At 42.7% G+C, this 14,488-nt stretch overlaps 1 long non-coding RNA gene and 1 pseudogene across 1 annotated transcript; one reads left to right on the forward strand and one right to left on the reverse strand.

The window, feature by feature from the left end:
• The first annotated feature begins 67 nt into the window (after nucleotides 1-67).
• Nucleotides 68-4,541, forward strand: LOC113603205 (uncharacterized). The gene is made up of 2 exons (XR_003424744.2): nucleotides 68-335; nucleotides 3,896-4,541. It is a non-coding gene; the product is annotated as an uncharacterized LOC113603205 (long non-coding RNA).
• Nucleotides 4,542-8,394: 3,853 nt separating this feature from the next.
• LOC106967757 (60S ribosomal protein L15-like) lies at nucleotides 8,395-9,905 on the reverse strand (annotated as a pseudogene).
• Nucleotides 9,906-14,488: the final 4,583 nt, after the last annotated feature.

Below are 14,488 nucleotides of genomic sequence, written 5' to 3' on the forward strand. Positions count from 1 at the left end.
CTTGGACCAGTCCCCACAGGACTCACCTCCTGCAGCGCTGCCCTTTGCTTTATAAACATGAGTATTTGACTAGCTTCCAGAGCCAAGTGCAAAAGCCTATTAACTACTCTTCCAGAACTTTTCTGGAGTATTTTGCTTTCTCCAGGACAACGGTTCTCAAGATGTAGACGGGGGGGGGGGGGGGGGGGGGGGGGCAACAACAGATGGGAACACATTGGAAATGCAAATTAGCAGGCCGCGCCATAAACCCACTGAATCACAGTCTCTGGAGGTGGGGTCCAGTCTCTGTTTTAATACGACCTTCCGCTAAAATTTGAGAGCCACTGCTCTAGAAGGTAAGCACAGTACTGGTTTCTGGACCAGAAACAACACACCTATTGTTGGACAGATTGAAGCCACAGGCACAATAACCTTTGTGGTTTCTATGGCCCAGAGAAGTGTCCAAGAGGGTGGGTGGGGCTGCAGGCCTGCGTTAGGTGTGGGTTTGGACATCGAGCAGGCTGTGCTTCCTTAGTGCAGTTTACATTCTGGAGGCCACAGGTTGGCTTCCAACTGCTGGTTCTTCACGGAACATTCATTCTAGACCTCAGTGCAGTCCAAGGCTTGCCCCCTTTCTCTCTTTTAGATCCTGACTGAAGTGTGACTTTTCCACTCAGGAACAGGCCCTGGGTAGGGGCCAGTCTTTCTTCCCTATCTTTAATTTCCTTCCCAAAAAGAAAACTCCTGCCTTGCTCCAAATCTGCCTCCAGCCACCACTCTCTCTTTTCTTCCCTTCAGAGCCAAATGGCATAAAAGAGTTGTCTACACTTTTAATCTCTAGTTTTTCACCTCTCACTCAAACCACTGAAACCAGTTTCTGTGTCCCAATATTCCCCCACTCCCACCCTGGCGCTCTACTCAAGACTGCTCACAACATCCATGTTGCTATACCTGAAGAATCCTTCTCAGTTATTACCTTTCTTGACCCCTGGAACATCGAATGCTGAAGATTTCTCCTGCCTTTTAATAATCTCTTTCCTTGGCAACACAACTGCCAATTTTTCCTACAACTTTAATGGTTACTCCTCTGTCTCCCCCTGCAAAGTTTCATCTGCCAGCCTCTTAAATGTTGGTGCTTTTTGGGACCTCCTTCCAGGCACTTTTCTTTCCCCATTTTTTGTGATTGAAAAACTTCAGGAAGTTTATACCAGTTAGCATTTCTTTTTTTTTTTTTTATGTTTTTTTAAATTAATTTATTTTTTAATTTACACCAAGTTAGTTAGCATATAGTGCAACAATGATTTCAGGAGTAGATTCCTTGATGCCCCTTACCCTGTAGCCCATCCCCGCTCCCACAACCCCTCCGGTAACCCTCTGTTTGTTCTCCATATTTAAGAGTGTCTTATGTTTTGTCCCCCTCCCTGTTTTTATATTCTTTTGCTTCCCTTCCCTTATGTTTATCTGTTTTGTATCTTAAATTCCTCATATGAGTGAAGTCATATGATATTTGTCTTTCTCTGACTAATTTCACTTAGCATAATACCCTCTAGTCAGTTAGCATTTCAATCAGCCATCAGAATATGTTTCTTGCCCTTACAAAAACTGGATAAAAAAAAAAAAAAACCTTTGCTGAGTATTGGTTATTTACATTAATGATGTGGTGAAAAATAAAAGTTTAGAAACTGCATACAGTATGATCCCATTTATGTAAAATTATTTGTGTACATATTTGCATAGAGGTGCCAGCTTCCTCTCTTTTTCCCTTTCCCTGGCTGTTTTCAGTTCTTTAATGTGTCAAAGTATTTCCCACCTCAGTGCCTTTGCACAAATTGCTCCCTCTGTGGGGAATGCCTCCCTCCTCCCACCTCTCTCTATCTTTTCTTTTCCTTTTCCCCTCCTTTTTTTTTTTTTTTTTTTGAATACCTTGTATTAATTCCCCCTGGTCTGAATATAAGGTAGGGATATTTTCCTTAAATATCCTACCTTAGGTGGCCTTTTCTGATGCTTCTTTTTGTCCCCATTGAAATAGTCTCCTCTGTTATTCTCTCAACACACAGTCCCCTTTTCCTTCATAGCGCATTATCACAACTTAAAATCATGAATTTGGGTATTGATTTTTCTAATGATACTTTTCCCTGCTACACCCTCAACTTTAAGAATGGCATGTCTGTCTCTTTACTCTTGTACCCCAGCTCCTAGTATAAAACCTGGCACATAGTAGGTGGTCAAAAAAAGAACTAGTTGAGTGAATGAATGTCGTCACCTGAACCCTTTGTCAAATCCAGTACACACATTCAATCTGTGTGATGACTGTGCAGACAGCAGAAAGAGAGGGCCTGGCCTCATTCACCCCTTACCTGCTACTGTGCCAAAGCAGGGTATAGCATCTATGGAGAGGATTGTAACCACTGGCACATGAAACTGGGGACAGCAGCCAGGTGGACAACTCAGGAACAGATGTGAAACAGCCTTCATTTTTTTCCCCAAATATCCTAGAGGGAGGGTGACTCTTTTAGGAAAAAGTAAAACTACTACTTGAGATATCTGTATCTATTTATGCTACTCTTTTTCCTCTCCCACTGTCTGTACACCACACATGTACACACACACACACACACATTCATTCACCATGATAATCAACAACTGGTATTTTCCCTAATACCATTTCAATAAGATATCAATTCTGTTTTAATTATTCCCTGGGAAGATTCCCAGACCATGTGACATGGGCCAAAAAGTCATTTATTTACTCATTTGCCATTTATTCAATAACTATTTTTTAAGGACGAAACTTTCCATTTCGATGAGATGAATGGAGCTAAGGAGTATAATGCTAAGTGAGATAAGACAGAGAAAGACAAATACCATATGATTTCATTCATATGTGGAATTTAAGAAACAAAAACAAAGAGAAGAAAAAGAGACAAATGAGACAGACTGTTAATTATAGAGAACAAACTGATGGTTACCACAGATAGGAGGGAAGGATGATTTAAATAAGTGATGGGGATTAAGGAGTACACTTGTCATGATGAGCACAGGGTTATGTATGGAGTGTTGAATCATTATATTGTATACCTGAAACTAATATAACACTATGTTAACTGGAATTAAAATGAAAACTTTTGAAAATGATTAAAAAATAACTTTTTAAAATGTTTATTTTTTGAGAGAGACAGAGCATGAGTGGGGGAGGGGCAGAGAGAGAGAGAGAGAGAGAGAGAGACAGAATCTGAAACAGGCTCTAGGTTCTGAGCTGTCAGCACAGAGACTGACACGGGGCCCAAACTCAAGGACCTGATCGTGACCTGAGCTGAAGCTGGACGCTTAACCACTGAACCACCCAGGTGACCCCAAAATAACTATTTTTTAAATAATTAATTTATTTTTAAAATTCAAGTACATTTAACATATATTAGTTTCAGTGTACAATGTAGTGATTCAACAGTTTTATACATCAGTCAGTGTTCATTATGATAGACATACTCTTCATCCCCTTCACCTATTTCACCCATCCCCTCACCCACCTGTCCTCTGGCAACCAACAGTTTGTTCTCCATATTTAAGAGCCTATTTTTTGTTTTTCTCTTTTTCCCTTGTTCATTTGTTTTCTTTCAATAACTATTGAATGCTTTCTCAATTATGGTCCCAGGCTCTATGCTTTGTACTAGGGATTGAGGCAGATGATGCTAGATGCCTTCCAATAATCACTTTCCCCTTCTTCTTTACTAGCCAACACTGACTTTACTCAGGTGGCAATGTGTCCAATCTAATAATGATAATGATGATAACAATAATAATAATAATTCTAACCTCTCTTGCAACAAGGGCTTGTCATGTGGCCCAGTTCCATCCAATGAGACAAGTGTGGAAGACTGTCAGAAATGTCTGAAGAGGTTTTGCTTTCCTGCTGTAGGTGCTGGCCCTTCCTCCTGCTTGCACGGGGTGGGAATACTGGAGTCAAGGCAGCCACGCTTCAGCCATGACATCCCTGAGGAAGTGAACCAACAACTACCGGCAACCACCATCTTCCAGACTTCTTGTCGCATGAGAAGAAAATCGGCCACAATTTTGCCGATGCCACTGGTTAGTCAGGTTTCATGTTACTTACAAATGATCAAAATCCTTGGTTCGAGGCTACAAAGATGAGCAAAACAATTCCTGGTCTCAGGGAACTCCTAGAAGGGAGACGCTGTAAATCAATGAAGGCAGCCCTGGGGAACAAGGGCTACCCAAGGGCTATGTCGAGGGCCCACTGGTGGCAGGTAAGAGAAGTGAATGACGATTTCTGGGTGAGACGACGGCAGGAGGAAGGCTTCACATAAGAGGAACTCATTGTGTTGGGTGTTTAAAGAGAAATAAGACTAAGGTGCTCCTGCCATGGACGGCAGTGCCAGTGCAGACCTGGACCACCAGCACTGAGTCCCGGTTCTGCTGCTCACACTGGTCTCACTAGACTGTGAACCGCACACAGGCGCTCCAAGTTTATCTTCTTCTTGATTCTGTTCCCAGTGCCTGGCATTTAAGAGAGGCTCAAAATATACTTGCTGAATTGAAACCTCTCTGAAGTCCCATAGTCACCTTCTACCATATTTTATTTCATTAATCTGCTAATTATTTAAAGTCATTTACTCCCCCTAGAAAGTATACCACACAAGGGTGCCTTCCTTGGTAACTGAGATATCTCATCTGCCTAGAACAACGCCTGGCGCACAGTACGTACTCAACAAATACCTGTTGAGTGAATGAGCCCTAACTTTACTGAACTGCAAAATGTGGATAACAATATCTATCAAAAATGGTCAGGTGGATTAGAGAAAAATGCATGTCGAGTGTCTTGCACCGAGCTTGTCATATGGGTAGGTCTAACAACGCTGTTGTCTTCTCCTGTAAAACTTTGAGACCCACTCCTGACACGTCTATAAGCAACAACACCTGAGGTCAGCAGCCTAGTCTGTTCTTCCTAGAACAGGTTTGAGCATTTCTGGGGGCCAATGTGGCAAGTTCCAGCAGATAAATGTTTACCTGAGGCATTGGAAAGCCTGCCAGGAAAGAATTTGTCCTGGGAAAGAATTCCTCTCTGGGAAAAAGTCAGTATTCACAAGTTTGATTCATGGGGCACCTGGGTGGCTCAGTTCGTTAAGCATTTGACTCTTAATTTCGGCTCAGGTCATGGTCTCATGCTTCGTGGGATCAGGCCCTGCATTCTTTCTCTCCCTCTCTCTCTCTCTCTCTCTCTCTCTCTCTCTCTCTGCCCATCCCCACTAGTGCTCTCTCTCTCTCCCTGTGTCTCTTTCTCTCTTAAAATAAATAAGTAAACAAACATTTTTTTAAAAGTGTGATTCAAGATCAGTGAACCTTGCTGTGCAGACGGTCTTTGGTCTAACACCCATGGACGCTGCCTGAGGCCCAGGAAGGGGGCTTGAAACCAAGGTGACACACAAAATAAGAGAGCTGCTTTGTTAAAACATCCAAGACTGTGTCCAAGGCTGTGTGAGCCTTGAGCCCTGGGTCATGCGGCTTTATTAGCAGGCTGCAGCAGCCCGTCTGGACAGGAGTAGTGGGAGGATTCTACATGGTGGGTGCCTTGGCCTTCTGGGGCTAATTTGGCAGCAAGTTGCAGAGCAGTTGAAGTAAATATGTAAATGATAGCAGAACAGAATCTGTTCCAAGCACATGTGATCCCAGGAATAGCTGGAAAGAGATGCAGGTCATTAGAGTTTCTACAGAGATGGTAGGGACAGAGAAATATTGTAATGTGGCCCTATTTTTACCCAGAGATTGATTAAAGTTTCAAGAAATGTTGAAGAGGTAACAACAGAGATGATGCCATCTCCCCCTCCTCTTCCTCACACCCCTCCTCCTCCTTCTTTTGGGAGATAATACCTTCTAATTATCACCCTAATTACATATAGCTCTCTCTACTCTCTGGTTTGTTGCTTAAGAGAAAAAAAATCTGTTCCTTTTTCTTAAAAATTCTAGAATACACATGTTATTTTTTTATCTTGAGAGAGTGGGGAAGGAGCAAAGAGAGAAGGAGAGAATCACAAGCAGGCTTCTCTCACAAACCATGAGATCGTGACCTGAACCACTGGTATAAACATTTTAAAAGCAAAAGTCGTACTACTTTCGAATTTCCCCGTATCACTATACAAGCCTTGGAATTCCTCTGCTATTTTACGCTCAAAGGCTTATACCAACAGCCACCAAAACCTGGGCTTCCTTTATCATACTGCACCTGTCTGCTTTCATCTCCAAAGCCAGGAAAGTGTCCTTAGATTTGAGATCTGTGAGGAAGAGAAGACATGTGGGTCATTTGGGTTTGTTGCTGTGTATATGTAGCCATAGAAGCTTGGCTTCTGGCCATGCAGGGTGTGCCCTGTATAATAACCCTAGGGGCCACGGTAACATAGGCCTCAATGTGAATCACACCCCCTGAAGTTGTGCACCATAATACCCTGTGTCATAGGATATGGTCTGGGACTTTTCCTGTTGTTTTAGAGTTTTGGCTAAAGCCTCAAAATCAAGGACATTGGATAATAAGGGCTCCAACATTTTAAAGTGATTAGAGACAACCCTGTGGGCTTCCTAAAAGATGCAGAAAAATGGTGACCACCCCCCCCCCCCCAACTCATCCTGGCAGGCCAACTGAAAATCATTTTATTTATTTATTTATTTATTTATTTATTTATTTATTTAAAGCATATTTTTTGTAATGTTTTATTTATTTTTGAGGGAGAGTGGGGCAGGGAGGGGGAGAGAGAAAGGAGACACAGAATCTGAAGCAGGCTTCAGGCTCTGAGTGGTCAGCACAGAGCCCAATGTGGAGCTCAAACTCACAAACCATGAGATCATGACCTGAGCCGAAGTCGGATGCTTAACTGACTGAGCCACCCAGATGCCCCTGAAAATCATATTTTAAGGCCCCAGGGTGCCCACAAGGAGTGTGGTGTCTCATCTACTGGCCGCAGGCTTCCTGAACTATAGGAACTCTGGGTCTGCCTCTCCAGTTACTTGGGTAAAACATGGTGAGGGAGTCTTTGGAGTATCCCCAGGAGTTTGGGGGGTGAAGCCTAAAGATAGGAGGCTATATGGAGCCTCCCACAATGGCACAGCAAAGAGGGAAGGAATAGGGGACCAGCTTGCACTCCTGACATTTGGAGGGACAAGGATGCAGGACTTTCCGTGGAACAAGGAGATGCTGCAGAAGTGAGCCAGGTTGAACTCCTGCTCACGAGGGTCCCCAGGAGGGCAAGGGGCTCCAGCTTGCTGCGTGGGTTATACCACCAGTGGCAGAAGGTGAGGGGAGTGGGTTGCAAGAGTGAGTGAAAGCAGGGCTCAGCAAACTCATCTGTAAAGGGCCAGAGAGGATATATTTTAGTCTTCCTAACCATATAGTGTCTACCACAACCACCCAACCCTGCCATTATAGAGCAAAAGCAGGCATGAGCAATACATAAATATATGGGTATAACTGTGTCCCAATACAACTTTATTTACGGACACTGCCATTTTCGTTTCATCTAATTTCATGTCATGAAATATTACTGATTTTTTTCCAGACATCAAAAAATGGAAAAACCATGTTTCTCTGCTGCTCAGATTTGCCCCGTAGGCCATTGTCTGCCAACGCCCTGAGCTAGAGGGTGTGTCACCCTGGACAGGAACAGGGCAGAGAGCCACGGGCAGCCCCAGCCAAGGAAAAGGATGCTGCACCTTGATCCCAAAGCCCCTCCTCCTGCCCCAGCCATAGGAGGCAGGTGTAGAAAGAGGAGGCTGGCTTCTGAGCCCAACCTAGGGAAAGGAGGGAAGCTCTCTGGTAGACGGAAAATGGAAGGTGTAAAGACTTAGCTAGATTTCTTACCACTGGAGAGGACTGTGGGAAATACGATCATGTTTAAAGCTGAAGGAGACCAGAAAGTGACGGGACCTGCAGGCATTTCATCAAGGAGGTGGGAAGATCACAAGGACCATAGTTAAGCCCTTTCCTGAACTCTTACCTTATCTTACTGAACTGAGTCTATTCAAAACAATGGTTGCAGATATTTTAACAATTCCCTTTACTAGCTACTCCGAACTTAACCCCTTGTGTCGTCGTTCTTAGCAGATTTAAATAAATTAAAAAATTTTTATTTTTGAGAGAGAGAAACAGAGAGTAAGCAGGGGAGGGGCAGAGACAGAGGGAGACAGAATCCGAAGCAGGCTCCAGGCTCTGAGCTGTCAGCAGAGCCTGACCCGGGGCTTCAACCCATGAACTATGAGGATCATGACCTGAGCTGAAGTCAGACACTTAACTGAGTCACCCAGGTTCCCCACCCAATTTATTATTTTTTAAGTAAACTTTTTATTCTTTTTTTTTTTTTTTTACTGTCCTAAATTGTTTATTAGGTAAGAATTTTACAAACATTACTTACATTAACGGTAATGGCGGACCTGGAGAGTACTGTGTCTTCTCTATGCCACATGGTGAGAACCATCAAGAACGTGGTGGAACTTGGGGCCCTTTTCAAGGCCACATTCTTTTTTTTTTTTTTTTTTTTTAACATTTATTCATTTTTGAGAAACAGAGAGAGATAGAATGTGAGCAGGGGAGGGGCAGAGAGAGAGGGAGACACAGAATCCGAAGGAGGCTCCAGGCTCCGAGCTGTCAGCACAGAGCCCGACACAGGGCTCGGACCCACGAACTGCAAGATCACTACCTGAGCCGAAGTCAGACGCTCAACCAACTGAGCCACTCAGGCGCCCCTCCAAGGGCACATTCTTATGGCCAGGACATGGCAGCCCTCACAGCTCCCTGTGCTTGTGGACTGGTTTGGTGATTCACTGGGCGTCAGGATTTTTTCTGATAGCTTTACGGAATGGATCGATGAGAATGACCTCAAAGAATCTGTACGTGGAATCTTCACCAACCTGGGACAAATTCAAGACTCTCAGAGCCCCACAGTGGCATCTAGCTCACTCCTCTGTGGCAGACTGAAGGCTTCAGGCAAACTTCAGCTGGTCAACACCGTGATGGACAGGCTTGCCATGGGTGGCGCCCTGAGGAACTGGGCATCTGCGGCCACCGTGTCGCACACGAATATGATATGTGACATAACCTTGCTTGGCCTTGTACCCCAGTCTGTGAGCTTTATTGAGCCGCGCTGGGTGGGGGGCCCTGTCAGCACAGAGAGCTGGCATTACTGCCAGCAGCACACTCTGAGAAGAAAACGCATCGCGTGGGACTGCTTCTTCCTCCATAGCTCCTGGATGTCATAGTAAGCGCCCTCTTGGCTTGCCTTTGAGCTGATTGCTGCCAGCAGAGAGAAAGCGGTAAACTTTTTATCCCAAAGTCCTATTAGATTTACAGAAAAGTTGCAAAGACAGTACAAATTGTTTCTATCTGTCCCTTAATCGGCTTCCCCTGTTGATAGCGTCTTACGTTACAATTATACATTTGCCAAAAGTAAAGAACCAGTATTACTAATTGTTATAACTAAGGAACCAACATTAACAAAACTCCTCCATGGTTTATTTGGATTTCACTACTTTTTCTTTAATTCTTTTTCTGTTCCAGGATCCTATCCAGATATATTACATTTTCTCGTCATAGCTCCTAACATCTTCTGGCCTGTGACAGTTTGTCAGACTTCCCTTGTTTTGGTGACTTGGTGACTTTTACCAGCTTTGAAGAGCGCTGGTCAAATATTTTGTAGAATGTCCCTCAGTGGGAATTTGTATGATATTATTCTCTTGGTTAGACTGGGGTTATGGGTTTTGGAGAGGAAGACCACAGAGGTCAAATACCCTTCTCATCACATCATGTCACGGTTGTCACAACAGTGTCACAACATACCGCTGTTGATGTTAACTTTTATCCTCTGGCTGAGGTGGTGTTTGTCAGGTTTTTCCACTGCAAAGTTACTCTTTCCATCTTCCCTTTCCATACACTACTTTTTGGAAGTATAGACAACATTCAAAGTGTGTGGAATTAAGCTCTACTTTGGAGGCAGGAGAGTCTACACAAATTAGTTGAAATTCTTCTATGTGCGATATGTCTTTTCTTCCCCCATTTATTTTTTCAATGACTTTTATATCAGTATGGGCTGATATCAGGTTGGTGCCTGTGTCTCTGTGACTTTTTTTTTTTTTTTTTAAGCACTTCTTTACTTTCTGGCAATACAAAGTGCTCCGAGTTCACCTTGTATATTTCCTGCCCCCAGCCCTAGAATCAGCCATTCTCTGTGGAGTTTTGGTTCCTTTCATTTAGAAACCAAGATCTGGGTGTAGTGCTGAGTGTGCTTGTCCATTTACTTTTCAGTCTCTTATTCCTTCATCTTCATCTGTTCCTTCTCTACAGGTGGTTTCTCCTTAGCTGATAAGGAACAACCATATTCGAGCACTTCCCCCATTAATCCTTCTTCATCCATGTCCCCCACTGGCAACCTCCCTAGCTCTCTTTTCATTTCCATTCAAGCTCATAGCATGGTCACATCTTATATGAATTTGAAAGGGCTACATAAAAAGAGTAATAAAGTGTCACCTCATATGCAAAATATGGAATAAATGCAAATATTAAAAATTGTCAGATAAAGCACAGCTTCAGAGCTGGTAGGCTCAAGGGAATTGTGCCATTACCACATGGTGGTGCCACCAAAGCTGGTGAGTCAAACAGAAATCAGTAATACTGAATAAGCACTAAAAATGGGCCGCTCTTCTAAGTACAACTCGTAACAACCTGTGATGTGGGCATTAAATGTTATCCCTGGTTTACGGATGAAGAAACAGACTCAGAAGTTCAGTGATTTGTTCAAGTTTACACAGCTAGGAAGTGATGGACGAGGAATGTAACCCTAAGCAGTTTAAACTTGTGTTCACCTCCACTCCTCAACACAAGGTATCCGTTGCCCTTTGTCAGTAAGAACGGTGCTGTTGTTAACTTGTCTTAGAACTTTGGGAGTAGCTTTAGTGACTAGATTAGTTTCCTACTGCTGCTATAACAAATTATCACAACTGGAATGACTCAAAACAGCAAATTTATTCTCTTATAGTCTGGAGGTCAGATACAGTCTGACACAGGTACAGGTACATCCTGAAGCCCATTTTCACTGGACTAAAGTCAAGTTGTTAGCAAGGCTGGTTCCATCTAGAGGCTCTGAGGGGAGAATCTGTTTCCTTGTGTTTTTCACCTCTGGTGGCTACCTGAATTCTTTGGCTTCCTACATCTTCAAAGTATCACTCCAGACTTTGTTTCTGTCACCACGTTGCCGTCTTCTCTTTTCCTGTATCTTTTTTTTTTTTTTTAATGCCTCTTACCCATTGAGCCCATCCCCCCTCCCACAACCCCTCAGGCAACCTTCTGTTTTTTTCTCCGTATTTGAGAGCCTCTTATGTTTTGTCCCCCTCCCTATATTTATGTTATTTTTGCTTCCCTTTCCTTATGTTCATCTGTTTTGTATCTTAAATTCCTCATATGAGTGAAGTCATATGATATTTGTCTTTCTCAGATTAATTTCACTTAGTATAGTACCCTCTAGTTCCATCCACGTAGTTGCAAATGGCAACTCTTTTGATTGCCGAGTAATACTCCATTGTATATATATACATTTTCTTTATCCATTCATCCGTCGATGGACATTTGGGCTCTTTCCATACCTTGGCTATTGTCAACAGCGCTGCTATAAACATTGGGGTGCATGTGCCCCTTTGAAACAGCACACCTGTATCCCTCGGATAATTACCTAGTAGTGCAATTGCTAGGTCATAGGATAGTTCTATTTTTAATTTTTTGAGGAACCTCCATACTGTTTTCCAGAGTGGCTACACCAGTCTGCATTCCCATTTCCTGCATCTCTCTTGAAGCTGTGATTATGTTGGGCCCACAGTCTTCCCATTTTAAGACCCTTAATTTAATCATCACATGTGCTAAATCCCTTTGGCTACATAAGGTATCCTTCACCGGTTCTGGGGGTTATGACATGGATGTAGGAGGCATTATTCAGCCTACCATAGTGAATACAGTGTTTTGTTTTTAATGTTTATTTACTTTGTGAGTGCACGTGCATGCTTACACAGGGAAGGGACAGAGAGAAGAAGAGAAAGAATCCCAAGCAGGCTCTGTGCCATCAGCACAGAGCCCAACACATGGCTCAATCCTGTGAACCATGAGAGCATGACCTGAGCCAAAATTAAGAGTTGGACGCTCAACCGAGCTACCCAGGTGCCCCCATTTTTTTTTAAATTCACTGACATAGTGTAATTTTCCTTTTCTATCCTACAAACATTTATTCTGTGATGTTATTAGTATGAGAACTGGAGGGAAAAAACATCCAAATCAATGATATTGGAATGCAAGTTAGATATAATAAGATATGGAGAAGGCTGTTAATTTAAGAAGGATAAATCTTTTAGGAAAAAAAAACATATAATGTAAAAAAAAAATTGGGGACCAGGTTGCTCTCCTGGGGAAAAGAACAGTGCAGCTGTGGTGCCCTTAAATTGTGGGTTATTATTTATACAAGGTCCTTGTATAAAATAGAACCACCTTGTTCTTTAAAAGATATCCTTCCTTCTTTACACCCCACTCAGTCCTCAATGCACTGCAGTCTGCCCTGACTATTTTACTGAAATTGCTCTTGCTTGAGTTCACCTCTGGCCTCCAAATGACAAATCCAATTAACATTTTCCTATCTCTTTTGATTTCTCTGTGGCATTTAAAAACTACTGACCACTTCTCAGTCTGGAAAAGGTTTCCTCTCTTAGCTTTGGTATCCCCCTTCTGTTCATCTACGTTTGTGACTCAGTTTCCTTCATGGCTTTGTTTCTCCACCCGTCCTTGGAGTGTTGTCATTCCCAAAGGGTGTTGTAAATGTTCCTCTCATTCTACATTCTCCTCATCCAAGACTCACTGATAGACTCACTGATGACTTTCCTCTACCAGCAGTCAAGATTTCTCTCCTGATTCATACTACTAATGGCCATCTGGACAACTTTACTTCAACAGCCATGTGCAGGCACAAGAAAGACATACTGAACTACTGTGGCTGTTTCACCTTGTGTTTTTGAACACATATTTTAACTGGGCTAGCATTGATGAATTTTCATCAAGAAATTCTTCTAAGAAATCCTACTAACTCTATTAGGCTAATTTAATTTTTGATCAATTTCCTAGGCAATGTATTTCCAGGGATCCAGTCTTTTCTTTCTTTTTATTTTTAATGTTTATTTATTTTTGAGAAAGAGAGACAAGCATGAGCAGGGGAGGGGCACAGAGAGAGGAAGACAATGAATCTGAAGCAGGCTCCAGGCTCTAGGCTCTGAGCACAGAGCCCGACACAGGGGTTGAAACCTGAGCCAAAGTTAGATGCTTAACCGACTGAGCCACCCAGAAGCCCCCGGATCCAGTCTTTTCTGTATACATTTTATAATGGAGACTTATTAGTCAATTTTTGGTTCATTTCAAATTTTACCAATGTACCTTCTGCTACTAAGTCCTCTTGTGGCTACTAAACCCACTAAATTCAAATTTCCTGAGTCAAAATTTTGATTCAAATTTTGTCAAAATTTCATTCTTCCATCAATTTTCACTGATGCGTGGTTTTAACGGATTTGAATTTTACTTGAACTGAATATTTCTACTAGTAATAGTCATTAGAAACTGAACAAAGTCTGACAGTTTATATTTAATTTTTGGTTACTCCATTAGAAAACTGTGATCAATTCCCTTCCAATAACCTAGGGTTCTCTAAAGAGTAAAAACCGAGTCTGTCCTTGGGTTAAAGGTCCTGCTCAGAAACAGGATGAGGCTGGGGAGATCAGGTAGAAATACTAATTTCACCATATGTGACTTCACCATATTCTCTCAGTGCTAGAGAACTGAGCTGCCTCTGAAGAGTATACTTGGATTCTTTTGGGCCCTCTAGACTTAACTTGCATAAAAGGTTGAGGAATTATTTGTCTTCTTCCATGTAAGCTGAGATGCTAACTGAGGCCCTCTGGACCTTACTACCCCAATATAAGGATAGATAAACTCAAGGAAAAATTCTTATGATGGAAGGAAAAAGATCTCTGTCTCCAAATCCAGAGAGACGGGTCTAAATTATCTGCTCACGGCTTTTCTCTGGGCCTCACTCTGGTTTTTCCCACTTGGTTTTCGATTAGGGGTAATACTTCCCTGGCTGGTCTCTTATTAACCAGTCTCAAAGCTAGCAAAAGTAAGCCACAAAAGGGTGAATGCAAACGATAGTGTCCTGTGGGAGCCAGAGTGTCTAACTCTGGCTCTCCCTACAAGGAAGGCAGAGCTAAGTCACTGCAGGTGAGTCGGTCCACATGTGCAGAAGGCTCTGATTCCTGCATCTGTCTTGGTGGGAATAATGCATCTATCTGAAATGGCTTCCCCCAGAGCAGTCCAAGTCACAGACAAGGAAGATTGTACTCTTGGTTAATGATAACTTGAAATAGAAAAAGCAAAGGAACTTCACACTGTAGAACTAGGCAGGGCATATATTTAAAGACAGGTGAATCAGATGTT

This window comes from Acinonyx jubatus, chromosome A3, assembly GCF_027475565.1.
Source record: "Acinonyx jubatus isolate Ajub_Pintada_27869175 chromosome A3, VMU_Ajub_asm_v1.0, whole genome shotgun sequence".
NCBI classification, from domain to species: Eukaryota; Metazoa; Chordata; class Mammalia; order Carnivora; family Felidae; genus Acinonyx; species Acinonyx jubatus.